General features: G+C 40.3%; 1 long non-coding RNA gene across 2 annotated transcripts; it reads right to left on the bottom strand.

Annotated features, from left to right (window-relative positions):
• Positions 1 to 458: 458 nt before the first annotated feature.
• LOC109566808 (uncharacterized) lies at positions 459 to 9,962 on the bottom strand. Of its 2 annotated transcripts, none has more exons than XR_011569738.1 (2): positions 1,389 to 9,962; positions 459 to 922 (listed from the first exon to the last, which is right to left on the bottom strand). It is a non-coding gene; the product is annotated as an uncharacterized lncRNA (long non-coding RNA). The 2 variants fall into 2 exon arrangements; XR_011569739.1 differs by having other exon boundaries at positions 2,165 to 9,962.
• Positions 9,963 to 10,095: the final 133 nt, after the last annotated feature.

Raw genomic sequence — 10,095 nt, 5'->3', positions numbered from 1 at the left:
AGCAAATTTCAGGGCTTATATACTCCATATTCAGAAAAAATATACTATCATCTCCATTTACTGTAAGAATTCATGGGAGATCTCATCTTAAAGCTAATCAGTACCCAAACCAAATATCATTTTATTGATTAATCATGACAAATTACATTTGGAAAGTAAAATGAAGTCTCTGAAATTTCTTTGCTGATTAGCAAAATAGTGCCTCCTTATACTTGAGGGTGAAAGCTGCTGTCAAATAATGCCTACGTGACTGGAAATTATAATAGCCAGATGAGTTTACTGGGTTGGTGCTGGTATGTTCTGTACATTCCTCTGTCAATATAGTAAACAGGTTAAACACAGATGAAAAATTTGACTATATTAATATTTGGCTTCTTTAACTGGTCATTTATGTACAAATTCTTTAAACAATTTAATTAATGTTCTTTAAGCAACTTAAAATGCAAATTGACACAACGTTTACAGCTAGAATTTCAAGGAACATTTATTGTTGCTGTTGTTCAGTCACCCAGTTTTGTCCGACTCTGTGACCCCATGGACTGCAGCATGTCAGGCCTCCCTGTTCCTTACCATCTTCTGGAGTTTGTCCAAGTTCATGTTCATTGCATCAGTGATGCTGTCCAGCCAACTCATCCTCTGACCCCCTCTTCTTCTACCCTCTATCTTTCCCAGCATCAGGGACTTTTCCAATGAGTCGTCTGTTCACATCAGATGACCAAAATACTGGAGGTTTCAGCTTAAGCATCAGTCCTGGCAGTGAATATTCAGGGTTGATCTCTCTTAAGATTGGCTGGTTTGATCTCCTTGCTGTCCAGGGAACTTTCAGGAGTCTTCTCCAGCACCACAGTTTGAAGGCATCAATTCTTTGGTGTTCTGTCAATTCATCTTAAAACATTTTCTGCCACAATCTTCAAATTATCATCTTTTTCATAGTGTTGGAAAGCATTAAAAATAGAATTTTTTATACAAATGAATTTTATACTCTTTAATTCAATGAACATAAATTCCCTCTACCTTGCATTGCAATTCTGTTAGCTTACAAAACTGAAACTATTTAGCATGTTATATGAGATTTAAATTATGATGAAATGAGTAAAGCAAAACAGTTAACGATTTTTAACCATTTTATTTCATTTACTTGGACTTTAGTGCTTTGACACTGGAATATTAATCAAATCATTGACACTTAGAGTGGTTTTCAATTCCTTTGGGTCTACAGACTATTTCAGTGAGGCAAATGACCTTCACTAGTCATCTAGTCCACCTCACCCAGATTACCACTGCAAAAAACCTTCACTTGAATAAATCAGAAATTGGGAATCAGACTTTAAGAAGCACTTTCCCTAAGACCAGAACCATATAAAGATAAAAATTGTAGCTATTATTACCTTATAGTAAGTCAGCCTGTAGCTCACTGGAACTTTCACAGACTAGCAGGAAGACCATGATCATACTAAGTAAACTTTAGACACAGAGCTGACAGGAGGGCAAGAACAACCAGTAGAAAATCATCCTCTCAGTTCTCCAGCTAGGATATTATACCGTAATATATACAAAAATACAACTCTTCCACACAACTCCCTTAGTACTTTAATAATTTTAATGGGATTTTAAACATTACTGAATTACTTGCTCTCATATGAAGCAATGTAAGGCAACAAAATCAAACATGTTACATATTTGCAGTAGCCGGTATGAGGTGGGCTCCAGTGGGCCCGGTCTCCTGCTGTTTACACCGTGTTCATCCCTCCCATTACATCAAGGTGGGTCTGTGCAACAGAGTGATGGGATGTCACTCTAAGGCTGTATTATCAAAGATATTGTGGTTTCTGCCTTTTTCTCAGACACCTGCTCTGGAGGAAAGCCAGCTGCCATGTTGGGAGGACACTCAAGCAACCACATGAGACCCTGAATTAGAACCACCCAGCTAAATCACTCCCAATTTCCTGATCATCAAAAACTGCATGAAATAATAAATGCTGTCTTATAGGCAGTTTTGGGAAAATTTCTTACAGAGCCAGGGATAATATTTAATAACATGTATTAATTTAACTGGTTGAAGTTATAAGTCTCTTTAACTTCTCATTTAGGTATTAAAAATCACATGTTGATGCAATGTAAGGTAGTTAAAAACAAAAAACAAAACTCACTAACAAATACCTACCGAGTACCATTGAGGGCAAAAAAGCTCTCTCATATTCCACATGAAACTTCATTAGGGTAATATTCATGCTGACCTCTAACTTCTCACTAATTCCTCCCTAGGTAGGAGGGAGTAACTGGTCTGATAACAAGTTTGAGAGAAGGAATTCTGAGGCTCACCTAAAAGTGAAGTGAAAGTGGAAGTCACTCAGTCGAGTCCGACTCTTTACGACCCCATGAACTGTATATAGTCCATAGAATTCTCTAGGCCAGATTACTGGAGTGGGTAGCCTTTCCCTTCTCCAGGGATCTTTCCAACCCAGGGATCGAACCCAGGTCTCCCACATTGCAGGCAGATTCTGTACCAGCTGAGACACAAGGGAAGCCCAAGAATACTGGAATGGGTAACCTATCCCTTCTCCAGCAGGAATCGAACCGGAGTCTCCTGCATTGCAGGCGGATTCTTTACCAGCTGAGCTATTAGGGAAGCCTACTTGTCTAATACTTGTCTAATCTCACCTACTTGTCTCCTTTCCACTTGCGACTTGTCTCACTGAACAGAGCTGTTTGTTCTCGTCTGCCCTCTGTCACACAGTAAATATAGTGGGACAAGCTCTACTCCTGTAGAAAGAGAAACATGAGGTTTAAATCTGTGTAATTCTGGAGTGCCACATTAGGGAGTTCATTGTTTCTGCAAACCTCAGACACATTTTCCAAACAACTTTTTCAGTAATTAACTTATATCAGAATCTTCATCTATCTGACTTCTGTGTCCTATTTCTAAACTGGATCCAAACTTCAGTAAGGGAAAAAAAGGGGAGGGGGCAACTTATCAACTTCTAAACTAAATACAAACTATTAGGGGTATTTTGTGCCCTTGTGCAGTGTATAGTCTATTTGGCATATAAACTAGAACACCCGAAAGGTTACATAATAAAGAATTACCTAACAAATATAAACTTTAAGCACGTAATTATTACCAAACATGTGAGAAATTATGATCATCTGTGAGAATCAGAACATCTGAAAGAGAAAGGTAAAAACAAAGACCTACCCCATGCCAAACCTATAAACTCAGGAATGGGACCCAAATAACTGCGCTTTTAATAAGTTCTCAAAACAATGCTGATCCATACGAATCTAGTCAAAGTGAAAGTCAGCTGCTCAGTCGTGTCCGACTCTTTGCAACCCCATGGACTAGCAACCCTCCATGCTCCTTTGTCTGTGGGATTCTCCACGCAAGAATACTGGAGTGGGTTGCCATTCCCTTCTCCAGGGGATCTCCTCGACCCAAGGACTGAAACTGGGTCTCCTGCATTGCAGGTAGATTCTTTACCGTCTGAGCCACCAGGGAAGCCCCAACCCAAGATATACATGGCAGGTGCAATGACTTTGGAAAAAAGGAGCCTGCTATGAGCTAGCAAAGGAAAGATGATAGCAAACAAAACTTGAAGCAAACTTTGAAAGATATACAGGGATGGAAGAGGTGGATGAGGTGGAAGAGGATGAGGGGAAAACATCTGCTGAGGGCTTCTTAACTGTAGACACTCTCCTATATATTACCTCGTTTGAGACGATTTCATTTCATATATGGAAAAACTGAGGCCCAGACAGATTAAATAATTTGCCTGAACTCATCAAACTAGTTAAATGACAGAATGAGATTAGCAGAAATTTTCATTTTAGAGATGAAATTGAGCCTCAAGGGGGTAAAATATGTCAGAAGTAACAAAATTGTAAAGGGGCAGAACTGTGATTAAGAAGAGAAGTGGCCAAGATGAAACCAAGTCTGTCAATCTAAAAGCTCTGCTGTTGCTGCTTTTAGTAGGTTGGGAAGGAGGTCTGTCTTGCTTAGGAAAACACACAAAAGAAGGAAAGCAAAAGCAGACTTAAAAAAAAAATTAGACCACTGCAAAACAGATTATATTTTAACTTGTTATACAGCCAGAGAATCATACATTAAAGGCCACCAGTGGCTTAAAAAGCACTCAAAAAATAACTGTTTAATCATTATGGTTTTGTCTCAATTGTTTAGTTTACTAAATAATTACTAACTGCCATTAGCAGTCAGTCAAGAACCAACTGTTAAGACTGATGACTTATCAACTAGTTGGAAAGCACCAAACTAGTCAAAACAGTCAAGCTAATTGTATAGCTAGCCTTAATCTTAGAAGTATAATGTTAAGGCCAGAATAATTTTATTAAAAATTGCTTTGTTGTTGTTTTTCAGTCACTATGTCCAACTCTTTGCGACCCCCATGGACTGCAGCATGCCAGGCTTCCCTGTCATTCACCATCTCCTGGAGTTTACTCAAACTCATGTCCATTTAGTCAGTGATGCCATCCAATCATCTCATCCTCTGTCACCCCCCTCTCTTCTTGCCTTCAATCTTTCCCAGCATCAGAGTCTTTTCCAAGGAGTCGGCTCTTCGCATCAGGTGGCCAAAGTATAAGAGCTTTGGCATCCATCCTTTCAATGAATAGTCAGGGTTGATTTACTTTAGGACTGACTGGTTTGATCTCCTTGCAGTTCAAAGACTGCTTTATGACAATGTTTTATAAGACTGCTTTGTGGTCCATGTTATAATTTTAAGGACTTTTAAAGTGAAAGACAGTGAAGATAAGTCCTTAAAATATTTGTCTCTATAAGGACGTCAGCTCCTCTTTTCTATCTCAAGACCAAAATAAAAATTAAACTCTGTAAGGCCCTTCCTGTAATTAATCATTTTTTCCTTCATTGCTGCTATACATCATTGCTTGTACAAATTTAGCATTTATTTCATTTTGCCTTGCATTAAAGCTGTTTGCTTAAAAACGTTAGTGCTTCTCTTTAGGGAGGACTATGCATCACCCACCTTTGTATTCACCTAGCGTTTAGCACAGTGCCTTGCACATTCAATAAAAGCTCAAGAAGATGAGTACATAAGTTATATATATCAACACATTTCCTGTATCAACCTTGAACTAACAAATATAAAAACACGGGGAAATACACTGTTGAAAACATTTCCATTTTTAAGCAGGTTTGGTCAGCCATGTAATTTGGGAACCACCAAAATAATTTATTTATCAACAAATATGCAGTATGTACCATGCAATGTATATACAACAATGGGGAAAAAAAAAAAACAAACAGATGTAGTTTTTGCCCTCACAAAGCTTACACCTAGTAGGAAGACAGACAATAGCATATAAGTACATGTTACGAAGAAAACAAACAGTAGGTGAAATGAGGAATTAGAGTAAGGATGGAGAGTAAGAGCAGCTTACATAGGTGCACAGCCTGACAAGCGAAATTTAAGCTGAAATTGAAGGGTGAGAGTCAGTTATGCAAAGAGGAGAATACTCAGCAGTGTCACACACTAGCAAAGTAATGCTCAGAATTCTCCAAGCCAGGCTTCAACAGTACGTGAACTGTGAACTTCCAGATGTTCAAGCTGGATTTAGAAAAGGCAGAAGAACCAGAGATCAGATTGCCAACATCCGCTGGATCATCGAAAAAGCTAGAGAGTTCCAGAAAAACATCTACTTCTGCTTTTGACTACTCCAAAGCCTTTGATTGTGTGGATCACAACAAACTGTGGAAAATTCTTAAAGAGATGGGAATATCAGACCACCTTACCTGCCCCTTGAGAAATCTGTATGCAGGTCAAGAAGCAACAATTAGAATTGGACATGGAATAACAGCTTGGTTCCAAATCGGGAAAGGAGTATGTCAAGGCTCTATATTGTCACCCTGCTTATTTAACTTATATGCAGAGTACATCATGAGAAATGCCGGGCTGGACAAAGCACAAGCTGAAATCAAGATTGCCAGGACAAATGTCAATAAACTCAGATACACAGATGACAGCACCCTTATGGCAGAAAGAGAAGAACTAAAGAGTCTCTTGATGAAAGTGAAAGAGGACAGTGAAAAAGTTGGCTTAAAATACAACATTCAGAAAACTAAGATCATGGCATCCGGTCCCAAGACTTCATGGCAAATAGATGGGGAAACAATGGAAACAGTGAGCGACTTTATTTTTGGGGGCTCCAAAATCACTGTAGATGGTGACTGCAGCCATGAAATTAAAAGATGCTTGCTCCTTGGAAGAAAAGCTATGACCAACCTAGACAGCATATTAAAAAGCAGACACATTACTTTGCCAACAAAGGTCCATCTAGTTAAAGCTATGGTTTTTCCAGTAGTCATGTATGGATGTGAGAATTGGACTATAAAGAAAGCTAAGCGCCAAACAATTGATGCTTCTGAACTGTGGTGTTGGAGGACTCGTAAGAGTCCCTTGGACTGCAAGGAGAGCCAACCAGTCCATCCTAAAGAAAATCAGTCCTGAATATTCATTGCAGACAATGCTGAAGCTGACACTCCAATACTTTAGCCACCTGATGTGAAGCACTGACTTCCTAGAAAAGATCCTGATGCCAGGAAAGATTGAAGGTGGGAGAAGGGGACGATAAGAGAATGAGATGGTTGGATGGCATCACTGACTCAATGGACATGAGTTTGAGTAAGCTCCTGCAACTGATGATGGACAGGGAAGCTGGGCGTGCTGCAGTCCATGGGGTCACAGAGTGAGACACGACTGAGCGACTGAACTGAACTGAATTGAAGGGCCTAAAAGTATGTGTGGGTCATGTGCTACAATGCCAGCTTCAGGGGAGAAGTTACTACAGAACATTCCCCAACCTTCTATTTTTCAATTTTTTTGCTGTTGTTTCTGCCAACACTTATCTGATAAGAATTCTCCTGCCTAAATTAAATTTAGGCAGATTCTCTTGCCTAAATTAAATGACAGCATTAACTCTGGGGAATGCAAGATTCCTTCCAAATAATACTAATTTCCTTTCAGTCCTTATGACTATTAAATTCATCTCAAAGTGACACCTCTTTCCCAATTAGGAAAGAGTGTTTCCTCTATATCAGCTTTCATTTTTTGATTTGAAGCCCTCCTGATTGCTAATCAACGTGTTGTATGATTACTTCAACAATTACTTATTGAACGTTATTCTGTCATCAGAAAAAATGCACTGCTGGCTTTCGGAACTGTATGTTGCTCTGGAATATAAGGTCACACAGCAGAAGAATTAAGATTAGAAATCCAAAATTTCAGCATCTGCTCTAGGGCTCTTCCTTATCTTCTGTCTTCTCATTTTGTGAGTGAAAATCAGAGCCAAATTAAGTTTAGGTTACATAATGGGCTGTCACCTTCTGTCTAAATTACAGTCTAAAAGTACAAAATAAGATCAAACTCTCATACTACTTTCTTGCGTGGTCACTACATGGCTGTATTCACAAATAGGTTGTGTACATCTCTATCACTGCACATATTACAGTATGCTAACTGTCCTCCTAACTGAACTGAATTCACTGAGTGCAAGAACTAAAATTTCTTATATTTTTAAGTATGCAAATACTGGCCCAAGTGTACTGCCAAAAATATTAATATACATTCACATTGCTTAACCAAAACCCAGGGACTGGATGTTTTAGAAACAAGAATTTCTGTGAACTAAAAAATGTCACAAGGCACACAAACCATTTCAAAACACCTTACATACCAGTGGCCAAGAGCAGCACCTCATAATCAAGCATATTAATATTTCTTCAGCAAAACATAATGGATAAATGAAGACTATATATACCTTTTTATTAGTTCAGGTTGCATTTTGCTCCCAAATGAATACTATCTCCAAGCTTAAAATGCTTTTGCTTTTCAAATCCTTTTGAATGTTGGTATTAGAGATAATATGGGCTGTATTCACAACAGTGCTGCTACAAGACGCGATTAATCACTTCGACTCTCATCTTCTGGATGAGACCAGAACAAGCAGTTATACCAGGCGGCTTTTATATCCCAAGTTTGGAGAGACTTGTTTTATCACTAAGGAATCCAACCTAGCAGAGAGGATCAAAAGCTGACAATGCGGGGGTGGGGGGCAGGAATCCTAATTGTACAATACCGTATTCTTATCAGAGCTGCTCATTAATTATTAATTTAATAAGCTAGCTCCCTTTGATTAGATCATGTTATTTTTTAATGAAAATGGGTAAATAAAACTCCTGTCCCATACGGCTAACAAGAGTATGGCGGCAGTCAGTTGTGAATTCTATGGGAAGATAACTGCACTTTTTGGGGACCAATGTTCATAGAAAGAGGGATTCCAAATATAATGGTGAGAAATAAGCAGAAATGTACACATTTTTCTCTAATTATAATTACTCTAATATAAACCAAGGGAAATTTTCTAGTCAACCTCTCCTGATTGACTTTTATATTATTAGCAATCTTATATAAAGTCTTACATGTTTTTCTCTACTTTTCACAAATGGAAAAAGCTCTGCAATCAACACCGAGCACACTAAAATCCATTCTTTTCTTTCCGTAACTCAAGCCCCACCTCCACTTTGCTTCTGTTACTATAAATTTTTTTCCTCGGCAAAATACCCAATTTGCACTGAAAGACTACAAATCAACTCTGCAGGCAACAATGTTTGATATGAATCAGTCTGGGGATGTTGATTTTCAATCTTAAAATTGTATGGACATTTTAACTGAATCAATTACTTTGTTCAATATATGACATTAACATTCAGCAAGTGTTTATTACAGAAAAGTGTATTCCATTCTAAAAACGGAAATACCAAGTGTGAAAATGAAGTAAATCTCCTTGAGTTTTGGCTACTACTTCAGAACGAAATACTACCTTCTCATATTTTCCTAATTCGTTAAAATAAGAAAAAGAAAACCTAATAGCTAGATCTTAACAAGTATATCCGCACGTTACTTACCTAGTACAACAACAAAAAAGGTGAACAAAAACTAACCAGACTATTTTTCAGTCTGGAAAAAACAAATTCCCTGTTCCATTTCTTAGCTATTTACATTCAGTAGTAACGAAAACTAAAATCCTTCTCACTGGATTTCTTGGTACAGGGGACTGATTTCCTCTATACTATCTTATCAAAACGATCATCATTAAATATTTAAATTACTTAGCTTGAGAGCACTTTAAAAAAAGCCCCACAGTCCAAAATGCCAGTGGTGACTATTCTGTAAGGAAATGGGTCAGAAACATGTTATTCTAGGACGCAGGATCAACCGAGCCAAGGACTCCTGGAATATGCTGCCCCAAGATTCAGGATGCAAGACTCAAGAAACAGCACGCGCGGTCATGATGTTCGTGAAGCCACAGGACCTTCCTACGAAAGCAGAGCCTGAAAACTCATCGACTCACAGAGAACTCCCCTTCTCTGAAGTTACAAGGCAGGGCAGCTGACAGGAGCGCGCTAGGAACATCTCGGCCCCTGACTAGCCAAGAATGGGGTCCCCGTGCTGCGGCTACTCCCCTTACCGTGAGAAGATCTGGGAGGGAGGAAAGGAGGAGAAACACCCAGAATCCCGGTAAAAAAAAAAAAAAAAAGGCCCTAGCCTCGCAGACTGGGGTTTAGGGAGACAGGGAGGGGCAGCTCCGTGTGTGGTGACCCTTTGTGAACAGGCTCTGTGGCAGCTCGGCTCTCACCGAGGCTTTCATGAGAGCGGACTATCGTGCACCCGCGCCGCCTGCCCCGACGCGGAAACCTCGGCGCTGCGGGCGGGCGCCGGCCAAGAGCCCCTCCATCGCACCCTCCGCCAGCTGTGGGGGCCTTCGCTCCTCGCCCGCCCGCCGGCCCACCCAAGTCACTCAGGGCGCGTCGGCTTTCGACCCGGGCTCGCCCGGCCAAGGCGCAACGAGACACGCGCCGGAATCTTTCCTTAGCGTAATCCCTCCGCTGCCGGCCGCGCACTAGTTTTAATCACGCCCCACTCTCCCCCGCCTTCCCCCGCCTGGCCGTCGGCGTCACCTCCGCCACCCGAGCGCTTTCCAGCAGCTTCCAGAAACGTCGCCTCCCCAAACCCAGCCACTCACATATGGCGGGCTCTTGCAGCCACCGGCCCCGCCCCTAGTCGT

The sequence above is a fragment of the Bos indicus genome, chromosome 12, assembly GCF_029378745.1.
Source record: "Bos indicus isolate NIAB-ARS_2022 breed Sahiwal x Tharparkar chromosome 12, NIAB-ARS_B.indTharparkar_mat_pri_1.0, whole genome shotgun sequence".
Taxonomy (NCBI): Eukaryota; Metazoa; Chordata; class Mammalia; order Artiodactyla; family Bovidae; genus Bos; species Bos indicus.
Note: the sequence above shows the minus strand (reverse complement) of the source record. Positions and strands in the feature narration are given on the sequence as shown.